The following is a 12,574-nucleotide window of genomic DNA, read 5'->3' as shown; positions in this document are numbered from 1 at the left end:
TCATTGACCAGTCCATCGGGCGCAGGGCTCCACGATGCTAGCAGGAGCTGGCGGTGACGGGGGGGGCTGGGGTGGGAGAGAATAAGAGAAGGTCACTCAATTATGTGTGGTAATCACCGCGAGCATATTATCTAAGACCCAGGTGTCTAAGCCGACCCCACGTGACATGACCATTAACCCCCGCCGTCAAATGGGGAGAGTTCGGAAATGGGGGCGACTGCCCTCCCTTCAGTAAACGACCTCTATTCAGGGCCCCCCCAAACCAAACATACACACACACACGTACACACACTTCATAAAAGATGGAGATATGGCAGCAATTTGCGTCAACGGACCCTGGCAGGCCTGACCCTGTTCGGCAGGCAGGCAGCACCCCCAGCCCTCGGTACCGGGGGCTTTTCACCGGGCCCAGTCATGTGAGATAAAGGCTGGCAGGCCGGCTGAATGAGGCACACAGACAGGGCTTACTGAGGCGGGGGGGGGGGCTCGGTCTGTCATTCAGCTGCTGCCAAGGAGCACACTGGGAAACACTGGACGGGGGCAGAAGCCCCTCTTCACACCCCCAACCGTGTCCCCAAACGAGGCCTACGACACGTCTGGCCGTTGGCTGTGCTTTATTTGACAAAATCGCATTCACTCACGTTACGTTACGCCTCCCAACCCACCTCAACATTCCTCCTTGATTCCCCCCCCCCCCCCCCCCCCCATTTTTTCTGCAGCCCGAAATCGATCAAATACGAGGCGTCTGCGTTCATGTCTCTCTTTTCTCTAACGTGGGGGCCTCTGCACGGCACACGGGACACAATGCGCTCCGACACGCATTCAGGGGGACGCGCGTCCGTGGGCGATTGTGACGGCATGCGAGAGGACGCTCGCATATATCCGGGTGAAAACCGCGCTTTCTTCATAGTAATTATGCACACGCCTTTGTGTGCAGATTCTAAACATGGCTACACAACTATTGAAAGCGACTTGACTTAATCTCCATAGAGGACCATCCTAAAACTGCGGCCGTGTGCACAATGGCGGACGCCGGCGAGGAGACGGATGATACATTCAGTCCTCAAGGGCGTTTCTCCAGAAATCAAGTAGTATTACGGAGCGAAGTTGAATGACGAAGCAGACGCCAGCGGAAGGTTCCAGCTGAATCGCTTCTCTCCTCAAGGACATCTTTGCTAACATGCGAGCTTAGGTTTTTCAAGGAAAAGGCGAGTGGTTTATCCTGAATCACAGAACAGACATATCTTCAGGGTTGTACCAATCAACACTCCTGCGTGGAGGCCTTAGAGACAGCACACACGGCTATTTAGGTGCACAATCGGCGTTACGCTAACATGGTAAGTCCAAGTGAGTGACACCATCGCCCCCTCTGACTTGGGAGATTTTCTTAAAGGAGCAGACGTTGTTTGGCTTAAGATGAGTATAGGATGGATTTCGCTTGTTAGGATTTGGCCCTGGGGGAGGGGGGGTGCCAGGAGTTGGGGCATTTGGTAAAACGAAGCCATAACTATGAGGGGGGGGGGGAACTTGCAAGTGTAGATGAACATGGGTCAGCCAAGAGTAAGACTTACCGCAGAATGACTTAGACAGAATGGACCAGGTCCAGCAAGAGCCCATTGGTTAGGAGAGACCAAACCAGGCTAAATAGTCAGTGAGGCCACATCTTCTCGCTGTAACTCTGCTGATGTCACGCAAAGGGGAAGTTGACCAAGGACGCGTCTCGTCATGTGTGCCAGCTGCTAGGTGGGCCACCCGAGCGTCAAGCAGTTCCTCACCAGTTGGGGACGCCAAGCCACCTCGACTCCCCAGTGATACACCCGATGCTCCCTTTGCTTGCCATGTGTGGCGCCGCCGCCACTCCCCCCCCCCCCCCCCCCCCGCCTGCCCCACCTCCCTTTGATCAGTGTCTCAACGAACATGAAACTTCCATTAAACCTCAGGCAAGGGAGTATCACACCACACAACACCTGCCCCCCCCAGCACCCGCCTCTGAACGGACACAGCGTCTGGGCTCTGTCGTAACACAGTATTATAAACCCTCGAGTGTCTCTGCCGTGAATAAGCTCTTCCACCAGGCCGGATGGAATGCCAGTTAGTTCCCTCCTGATGCCGTTAATATGGCTGCCTGATGAATTAAAGGATTTGTTGTTAAGATAAACGGCACACCCATTATCGGGCTGTGGAAAGATGTTGGGATACACATGGCGGGTTGTCCAAGCTTATTTCAGATGTTTATTGGTGAAATCTTGAAGAGAAGCAGGGTGGGGGGAGGTGTATAATTTTGCTAAAACAGGCTGTTGAACATGTCTCGGGCGAGAGTCCTGATCAGGTAACCTGCAGAAGTGGAAAACACCTTGCAACTGATGAGGCTGATGGAATTTTTTTTGTCTATTCTCTCTCATAGGCACTTAACCTTGGCCTGGCATGAGGAGATTAGTCTGACAAGTCCAGACATTCCTCTGTAATGAAAGATGCCTGAACAGTCAGAAACACGTGTGAATGCAACCCCCCCTCCCCCCACCGCCCGCCTTCCCCACCCACAGTATCCCTGTATCGCCTGTCTCTAGGGTATTTCGAAGCACCTTTACCGAGAGGGAAGGGGGTCTAAGTCACTAAGGCAGTATATATAGCTGGTATATGCAAACACGTCCTGGGGCAGAATAATCTAGGTACATGTTAACCAGCTAAACCAGGCAGTAGTTTGAGGTGACAGATTGCTGAAGGTTTTCTTGAAAGGCTTGGGGGCATTTATGAGAGGAGCAGTGGGTGGGATTACTGGGTCGGGCACCAGCTGGTCGAACCGAGGGCACTTTAATGAAGACTTTAATGATTGGAGACTGTTTATGTCCGTCTCCCCTGTATAGCGATCAGGATGGCGGGAGGCTGCAGATTTGACCTTTGACCCTTGACGTGACGGTTGGCGCACATATCACTGTGTGTCCGAAGACGAAACGCTCACACTCTGAAGTCCCAGACAATAAGGCCGGACCCTTCCAGCGTTCACCTCTCGGGTTTGTGCCATTAGACAGGTCAGAAGCCCATACCCATAACTCCCTGGGGCACCCCCAACCCCCCACCCCGACTCACATGCCACATGAACACCATCACTATAGCACGATGGCAGAGAGGAAAGACAAATAAAGGACTTGAGTGAGCAGAGCGGCCTTTTCTCGCGGTGTGATATGCATGTTGGAAAAGAAAATGAGAGAAAGGCATTATTTTGTTATTCATCTGCCAAGACACCTTTTCAAAAGCAACTCGATTCAATTAGGAAAAAAAAACATAACTGGGGCAGATTGTAAGCGTGGCGACATTCCGTAGGCATAAGTGTCTGTTAAAGGAATCAAATAATGATCTAAAGGCCAGAACATAAGAAGGGATGGTTCCAAACACGAGAACATTCTGTGAAAAACGCCTGTTCACCTTGACATTCCTGAAGGCCTGTTGACCCCCCTACACCTTGCCCCCCCCCCAGTACCTCACAATATCACTCTGACTCACCGCTTCAGGGTTTAAAATCTATGTTTTGAGAATATCTAAAGTGGATTTCACTCTCGAGATGGGTTAGTGTCCCCATCCTATTCTGTCTCCCATCTATTATTTTTGTAAAAAAAAGAATTAATGAAAGAGGTTCTTGTTGGAAGGTTATAAAATCATTTGCCAGGGAAAGTATGTGAAACATCTCAAGTGGGCATAAATCACGGCTCATTGTGGGGGGGGGGGGCGTAGGGGACAACAGTAAGCCCCGGAACGCAGGTCTGATTTAAAGCATTTCGGAGCTGGTCTCTTGTGCATATTATTTACAGGCAGACAAACGTCCATCTAGAGGAGGACTTTCTCTGAAGGGTGAAGGCTTCTTGACCGCATGTCTGATTGGAAGGCAAAGTTCTGCCCCTCCATCTGGGGACCATTTCCTCGAGGGCACTTCTGGCATCTCCACCTCCAGCACAAAGGTGATGTGGGAGAAGCCCTGCTCCTTCTGGGTCTTAATTCCCAGGAGGTCAACGACGGGGGCGGGAGGACGGACCCCCCACCCCTGGCACATACAACAAACACCAGCCCCCCCCCCCCCCCCCACTGAGCAGGCCACTTCTCGAGCCGCAAGACAAATGTTTGTAAATCCCGAATAACAATGGCAAGAACAGCAAAACAGGTGGCCCGTATTTTACCAGAAAGGCGAAATGACTTGATATTATCGTACCCATTGAGGGATGTATTTATTTGAGCATTAAATCAGTACATAGGACTCTTCACATTGTAAGGCAGCGCCGGACGTGCCCCCCATCATCCCATGACTAATTGCATAGAATAAATACCAATTTCTCACACTGTATCGAGGGTTAATTCAATCTGTAATTACCCCCCGGACCCCATCCTTACCAGCCCAAGCAGCTGAGTGGGAGTGTCTCACAGGTAAAACCTTATCTGATAACAACAGCCAGCTGAATCCCTTCACAATAACGCCCTCTCCCCCACTGGCCCTCAGGCCTGCTACCCCCAGGGCCCCAGGGCAGATAGCAGGGTGGTCAGTTAGCATTTCGTTTGCATCACTAAGGAGGGCTAATTAAGCACTTATTGATTCGTGGGCTTGCCGGTCCATAATCTTGCGACGCTACGTGGTGATATGTTTATGGCAGGCAGGTAAGTAGGGCCACATGCAGCCATATCACACGTCAGAAATCCCGGTGATGTTTTCATGTCCCCGTTCAGTCAGCGGGATGCAGTGATTAGGGCAAAAGGTCCAAGGTTTCCATCCAGATTCCCTACAAGGTCCTAATTAGCCAGCAGATTAAAGAACATTCTCTTTGTATATCTTCACGCCATGTGCTCTTTGCAAACCCAAAAGAACCCAATTTGTGAAGCAATAGGAGTTAATAAAGCTAATTATTTGACAAAAACATAAACGTCAAGCACTAAATAAAGAACCGTGTGCATTGCTAATTTAAAAGCTTGTGCAAATATGAAACGTTTCAAAGACACAAGAGGCCTGGCATATGTTTTTTTTTGTGGCTGTCAAACACACCAGGACTCTCAGTGTTCGAAACTGTCTGTCTCTACAAAGGAAATGCCAGTATATCAGCAAGGTCCACGAAAACCCAGAACATGGACTCCAACCTGGCTGTGACCTTACATAGCCTTCGACCCAGAATGGATCGGAAATCAGAAAGCCGAACTGCAAGCTATTCGACCGTCTGTTGCCATCGGGACCTCAAACATTTATTACTGTGGTAATATTTAACACATACTAACACATTAACTATCTGAATATGCGAGCCAGCAGGTGACCCAATTACTAAGAATGTTAATACATGGCTTTAGAAGGAAATTTCGCTTTCAGTCCCCAGAGGGGCTCCCTGCACCTCTAAGCCTGACAGTTAACCTGACAGGATTCCATGAGAAACTCAGCTCTATAGAAAGCATGCAAGACCCTTTACAGCTGCAAAACGTGTCGTGTGCCAATAGTATGTTTTGGCTAAACTAAAGTTAGCATCAGGGGAAAATATTCGGGGGAAGCTTGCTTTATAATGACAGGGACTCTATAGCAACTGAAACAGTAAACACAAACACCAAGGATTCCACGGCCAGTAGGTGTGGTGGCCAGAGTGAACACGATCGTGACCCTACTTTTTGGAGCCAGGAACTTCTGTTGTGTTCCCACCACAGGAACTCGGTCCGTGGTTTCTCACAGGTAGTTCGGGAACCTTTTTTCAATCCCTACTCCAGACTAGGTACTACTGCTGGTTGCTTAATAAGCTTGCCGACTGGTTGACCACAAACACTGGAGCGAACTTGGAAGTTGAGCAAAAGTATGAAGGGAAGAGATAAAAGTAGTGGCAGGAAAATTAATTCATTGAGAATTAATTGATCAATTAATAAGTCAGTTAATTAATCAAACTACATTTAATGCATTAATGAATTTTGCTTGCATTTCTGCACTTTGATTTGACCGATAAACGACATAGATCTGTCTCACCCGGCTGGTACTGGTGGTGAAACTTGCCAGCGCTTATTAGTGGAATAACGTTACATCGTTTTTTTTTCTTATGCGGAAAACAAAGGATCAATCTTGCTGGCCAGATTTAATAGTGAATTATAAACATGTGACAGGTTGTATAAATAAAATATGTGGTGGGTCGTATAGTTAAAATATAAATAAATGGCTGTGTTACTGTTTTTCGGACTACGCAAACCAATAACGAACCAATAACTAACAAAACAACTTGGTCGTCCTCCATTGTTCACTGTGAAAAGGTGACACACGAAAGTGGCTAGAATATCTGGAATGGAGGTGCCCCTTCTACCCGACACTAGACAGGGCATCTTATTAATATCTCCTTATGCAATTTACCAAAATTACAATGAACAACAGCATCAGGCCCCATGTGCCAGTGTCAGGGATTAAGGCTCCAGAATCGCCTCTAGGGCGGCGATATTCTCAGATCTTATCTCCCTCTCAACAAAATGGCCACCTCCCCCCAATTCCTCCACTAATCTTTTACGTAAACAATGCCGACATCGCGGAAATAAAGTGCATGAAATGTCTGCCGTTTGGGATAATGAGTGAGGAATATATTCATTCATCCATCCATCCAATTTCCAAACAGGTTTGACTCGCAGTGACAATACATTCATATCTAATATCTAATTAGTCACATAAATTAAGATTATGCATCATTTTCTGTATTTTATCAGCAATTTAAAATGTATGCTAGTTTCATAAGATCTACACAGCAGGAAACACGAAAGGAAACGTCCCTGAACCGCAAACCGAGACTCGGTTGGCTTGACTGAATGCACCAGGACTGAATTGCTGTGGCCGAGACCCAGACCCTGAGCAGGGACAGTCAGGGCCGAAGGCGAAGCCTGCTGTGATGTCACCAAACACCAGGGTAAGGGCTACAGAGGGATTCTAATGATAAGACTGTGCAATGTTACAAGCTACCGCCGTTGCCCCGGAAACTGGAAGTACTCAGCCCACTAGAGTCAAACGGCAAGTCTCTGTCCCAGTCTGTAACCACCTCTGCTCTTTGCTCTTGCCATCACATGACCCGTGGGACAAATCAGGCACAAAGTTGATTTCATCAATTCCAACTATAAGCCATAAACATCACATACTTCTTCAGTTCGACTGTTTTGTCCAATTTGACAGCAGCACTTCTGACAATTTTGATGCACTATTAAGCATATTTCAACCTTGACGGGAAATAGCCACAATTATTATAATTCGTATTATAAATGATAAATGATTATTGCCGTTGTCGATGTTGATTTAGTGCACCTTCGCTTGCCTCTCAGAAGGAGTGCGTTTTTCAAATCCGTTTCAAAAGCATGAGGATTACACTCAACAAGATTACACGAGGCAGATCATGACTGATTACCACAGAAATAGCCTAGAACACACTGCAGGGGTAAAGTATTCCAGACACCCACACGGGGAATAATGACTCTTTCCGGAAACTGTCAAATATGTTACGCCCATTCAGGGACGTGTACTGCTACCAAGCATGATCTGACAACCCTGTCAGATTGCTGGTGTGCCCCAGCTCAGCGCACGCGATCTGCACAGATACGCTCAAGTCGTTTTCATGCTCCCGAGCTCAGCTGTCACAGATTGATACTTTTTTTTGTTGTAGGTTGCAGCAGAAGTGGCGCTCGGGGAAACCAGACTGGCTACGCGTGTGATTTCTTTTCCCGCCCGGCTGCATGTGACACGGGTCAATCTCCTTTCCAAATAGACCAGAACTGCTCCCGTGTTCCGTGTCTCCCATAAAGGGAGGGTACGACAACCGGTTGCTGTTTCTGACAGTTGAGGTATTTATTTCATGGAACTACATGCCTTCTAGGGGAGGGTAGATGCCTACTCCCCCCCCCCTCCACCCCCCCAATCTAAGCCTGGGATGCTTGTCTTTGTCTCCAAGTCTCTGACAGGCCTGACAGCTCAGCGGACGGCCTCCTGGAAATAGAGATCATTCTGGTGAGTAATCTGTGCTCGTCTGCGCGTCCTGAATGAGTCAGGCTGACCTGTCTATCCCAGACATCAGTCACCCTTGCACCGGGTTCAGTGAACTATGAAAGCATCCCAGTAGAAACACACTCTACACCCCCCAAGATACACACATTGGTTCATTACTTGAATGTTTTTCTGACACCGTCACCTTTGCTGATCGTCCAAAAGGGATAAAAGGTAACAAATAGACATATTGTCACACAGGATTTTTACTGCTAAAAAAAGAGTAAACTCAGATACCGTTTTTTTTGGCACATTCAATCAGATAGCAAGTCGCAATCCTCCCCTCATTCTTACCAACCAATTAGCAGACGGGACTTAGACAGGCAGGGGGAGGGGTTACATTAAGACCACTGGCCATTTCCACCACTTCTCTAGAAGCCATGACTCATAGCTAACTACTCACTGTTGGATTATGGGTAATGTGCAAGTGGTAGGGCAGAGAAACTGACAGTAACTGGGGTGGGGATGGGGGTGCTGCGTCCATGCTCAACCCTGAGCAACCCCTCCCCTCGGAGTCACAGTCAAGGAACAATTAGGACTCAGATTCATCTTAAATGTTTTTATTAGGATCATGAAAATGGCTAATTAGGAAGATGTTTTCACCCTTTTATATCCCACTTAATAACACAATACCGCGGAAGGAGCTAGGTGACAGAGCTACATAGCTGCTCTTTTTGTCTGGGAAGGTACATGATTATTAGTAAATTATTCATGCCATTGAAAGGAGAAATACGGCCTCAGAAAGCTCTGCCTGTAATTAACATCATCATATTAAAGGTAATATGTGTCTCACAGACAGAAAGAGGGGCTGATGTGATACCTCCTGGTCCCTCGATTCTGCTTTCAGGGGAAAATTATAACCTGGCTATGTGCTTTAATAATTCATCTTTAAATGACTGTGACAGGTTCTTTTTTGTGTCACCCCCCCCCCACCCCCACCCGAAAACCCCCCCACGTCTTCTCCACCCGTTCATCTCCATCTGCCACACTCCGCCAGTCGCCCAAGCGATGGCTACGAAAAGAGCCACGGGATGCGGGAGCAGTAAAAAACATGCATAAAACCGACCTCTAAATTCGCCCTTGGGCAAGCAGGGGGGGCCATAAGGAGCTGGGTACCTGTGTATCTGCCCCTGGGCCGTCTCACCGCGTGGGTACCTGTGTATCTGCCCCTGGGCCGTCTCACCGCGTGGGTACCTGTGTATCTGCCCCTCGGCCGTCTCACCGCGTGGGTACCTGTGTATCTGCCCCTGGGCCGTCTCACCGCGTGGGTACCTGTGTATCTGCCCCTGGGCCGTCTCACCGTGTGGGTACCTGTGTATCTGCCCCTCGGCCGTCTCACCGCGTGGGTACCTGTGTATCTGCCCCTCGGCCGTCTCACCGCGTGGGTACCTGTGTATCTGCCTCTCGGCCGTCTCACCGCGTGGGTACCTGTGTATCTGCCCCTGGGCCGTCTCACCGCGTGGGTACCTGTGTATCTGCCCCTGGGCCGTCTCACCGCGTGGTTACCTGTGTATCTGCCCCTCGGCCGTCTCACCGCGTGGGTACCTGTGTATCTGCCCCTGGGCCGTCTCACCGCGTGGGTACCTGTGTATCTGCCCCTGGGCCGTCTCACCGCGTGGGTACCTGTGTATCTGCCCCTGGGCCGTCTCACCGCGTGGGTACCTGTGTATCTGCCCCTCGGCCGTCTCACCGCGTGGGTACCTGTGTATCTGCCCCTGGGCCGTCTCACCGCGTGGGTACCTGTGTATCTGCCCCTCGGCCGTCTCACCGCGTGGGTACCTGTGTATCTGCCCCTGGGCCGTCTCACCGCGTGGGTACCTGTGTATCTGCCCCTGGGCCGTCTCACCGCGTGGGTACCTGTGTATCTGCCCCTGGGCCGTCTCACCGCGTGGGTACCTGTGTATCTGCCCCTGGGCCGTCTCACCGCGTGGGTACCTGTGTATCTGCCCCTCGGCCGTCTCACCGCGTGGGTACCTGTGTATCTGCCCCTCGGCCGTCTCACCGCGTGGGTACCTGTGTATCTGCCCCTGGGCCGTCTCACCGCGTGGGTACCTGTGTATCTGCCCCTCGGCCGTCTCACCGCGTGGGTACCTGTGTATCTGCCCCTCGGCCGTCTCACCGCGTGGGTACCGCGTTGACACAGTTTAAGATGCAAAAATGGGAATTTTGCATTGCACACCCCAGAGACTTACCATCCAGCATTCTGGACCATTAATAGGTATGTCCTGTAGCTTTGCAGATGGGGTCGGGTGCCGTACTGGCCCCTGAGGAATGAAAGGTGATGGAGAATTGACTTGGCCATCAAAGCCAGCGACGTATGTGATAAACAAGATGCAGGACATTGGGGAAGGATGAAAGGAGAGAAGGAAGATGAAAGGATTTGATCTCTGGTCAAAATGGAGGGTCTTTGACTGGGGGGCCAGGAGGTCCAAGGTGGTTCGGCCAGGTGTGAGAATGGTTTCTAATGAGATGGTACATCTAGTCGGGGACATGGGGATGGAGATGGAGAAGGTTGGCCCCACCCTCCAAGGGGAGGTATCAGCTAGGCCCCAACACCTGCATGCCAGAAGGGGGAGGGGGCAACCAGGCAGTTTAGTGTCGACAGCAATGCCACATCTGATGGGGATGTGCATGGGAGTAAGAGGGTGGATCTAATTAAAATGCCCCCCCGACCCTGCCCTGCTGATCAGACACTGTTTGGTTCTCTGAATCAGGACCAGCAGATTTCTTCTGGAACAATCACTGACCGGAGGCTGGGGTTATTTCTGCACAGCGTGTTCTAAGGTCCAAGCCCCCCCCCCCCCCTCGCAGAACGACGCAGCCCTGGGGCTACAGGCCACTTCACTCTCTGCAGGCTGCCGTCAATTGTGTCTCCTGCAAAAGAACTCCTGGCATGTCTCATAATTATGCCCCCCAGGTCATTGGCAGTGGGGGGGGGGCATTTGTTTCTCCCCACGGCTTATCTACTCAGCTGAAACGTGTTAAACGGTAGAAGAAGCTGTCTTTCCCATTCAGATTCTGGCATAATTTTGCCTGAAATCTGAACAGAGAAATGGTGGTGGGGGGTTCTGTGGGAGGAGGACAAGGAGGAGGTGGAGGAGGACAAGGAAGACAAGGAGGAGAGAGTCGACTCTTTCAAAAGTTTGGAAATGGAGCGACCCAAACTGACCCTTGGTTTAAATGTCTTTTTTTCTCTCGTTAGCTTCACCATTGCAATAATATTTTTTCCTACGTGGCTGATATCAGATACTGGATCAGCTGTTCCCGCTGAGCTGTGCAGCTTTTCCGAGCATCTGCTCATCTCTCTCCTATCTGCAATCCACCGGCTCGCAGCACTGGGATAATGGTTGATTTATCAAGAAAGTTGTCTAGTGAGGGCTGCGTGGTGCTTCCCCGTGCAGAGATACGATGCTCACTGGCAATCCTGTCCGGTGACGGAGTGCCGTTGCTACAGGAAGCGATTTTGGGAACGTGACTAGTGGAGTGAGCTGACAAAACGGCCAGCCGCCTTTCTGCCCGTCATCACACGCTGTACGTATCCATCCGCCATACATTCCTCCTGCATATTGCCCTGGGTGGGTCTGGAATCTATAGCAGGCAGGGTAGGGAACAATCCACGCTGGACAGGATGTCAGACCATCACAGGGCACATGCATGCACAAACAATCACACGCTACAAGCAATTCAAAAATCCTAGTTGGTCTAAATGTACTTTGCAGCTTGTTTCTATAACACATAGCTTGTCCTGTTACGCAATATGTCAGTATTTCTTGCTTAATTTTACTCAGATTAATCCATATAAACACTGAAAGCCACTTAATAAATCTGTTACTCGATCGATTAAATGTGGGACCAATGGATTAAAAGAATCTGACCCATATGCAGATGTTGGGCACCGTGCATTGTGGGTCTCACCACCGGCTCACACTCCACCCCTATCCGCTAAGGCTTCAGACCCTCATCTGGGCATCCCACACAGGGTGAAACCCTCATCATGCACCGTGATAGATTCCTGCTGCCTCCAAGGTTGGATACTGGAAATTTCCAGGTGAAGGACTCATCAGTGCTGGATGTGTACCTAAAAATACCCAGAGAAGGATAATGAGGTTATACTTGGCTGTATTAAGAGAGCGTACACAAGGACACAGACAGACAGATAGAGGCAGGAGGGACTGCAAAGCAGGAAGAATCCATGCAGACAAGCCAAAACATTGATCATATAATTTACTTTTCACTATTAAGTCACATCACTATTGATCAAATAATTCCTCTTCTGGCAGATTGGGACTCTGTCACATGGGCAGACAGGTTGCGCGGCATTCATGTACTGTCTGTAATGGCCACACCATCGATCCTCTCTTGTGCTCCCCTTTGCATGAAAACAAATCTTTTCCACTCAAGCGGAGTGAGCCACCCGCCCGGCCGGAGAGGGCCGCGTTTGTGTGTGTTCGTTAACTTTGAAAATTAAGTAATTCAAGTCACCCCCCTCCAGCCTTGCCTGACTCTTGAGGACGGAGCCAAATTGCAGGCGATCTGAGTGATCTGAAGATTATGGCGAGCGAA

This window comes from Brienomyrus brachyistius, unplaced genomic scaffold (assembly GCF_023856365.1).
Source record: "Brienomyrus brachyistius isolate T26 unplaced genomic scaffold, BBRACH_0.4 scaffold71, whole genome shotgun sequence".
In the NCBI taxonomy this organism is placed as follows: domain Eukaryota; kingdom Metazoa; phylum Chordata; class Actinopteri; order Osteoglossiformes; family Mormyridae; genus Brienomyrus; species Brienomyrus brachyistius.
Note: the sequence above shows the minus strand (reverse complement) of the source record.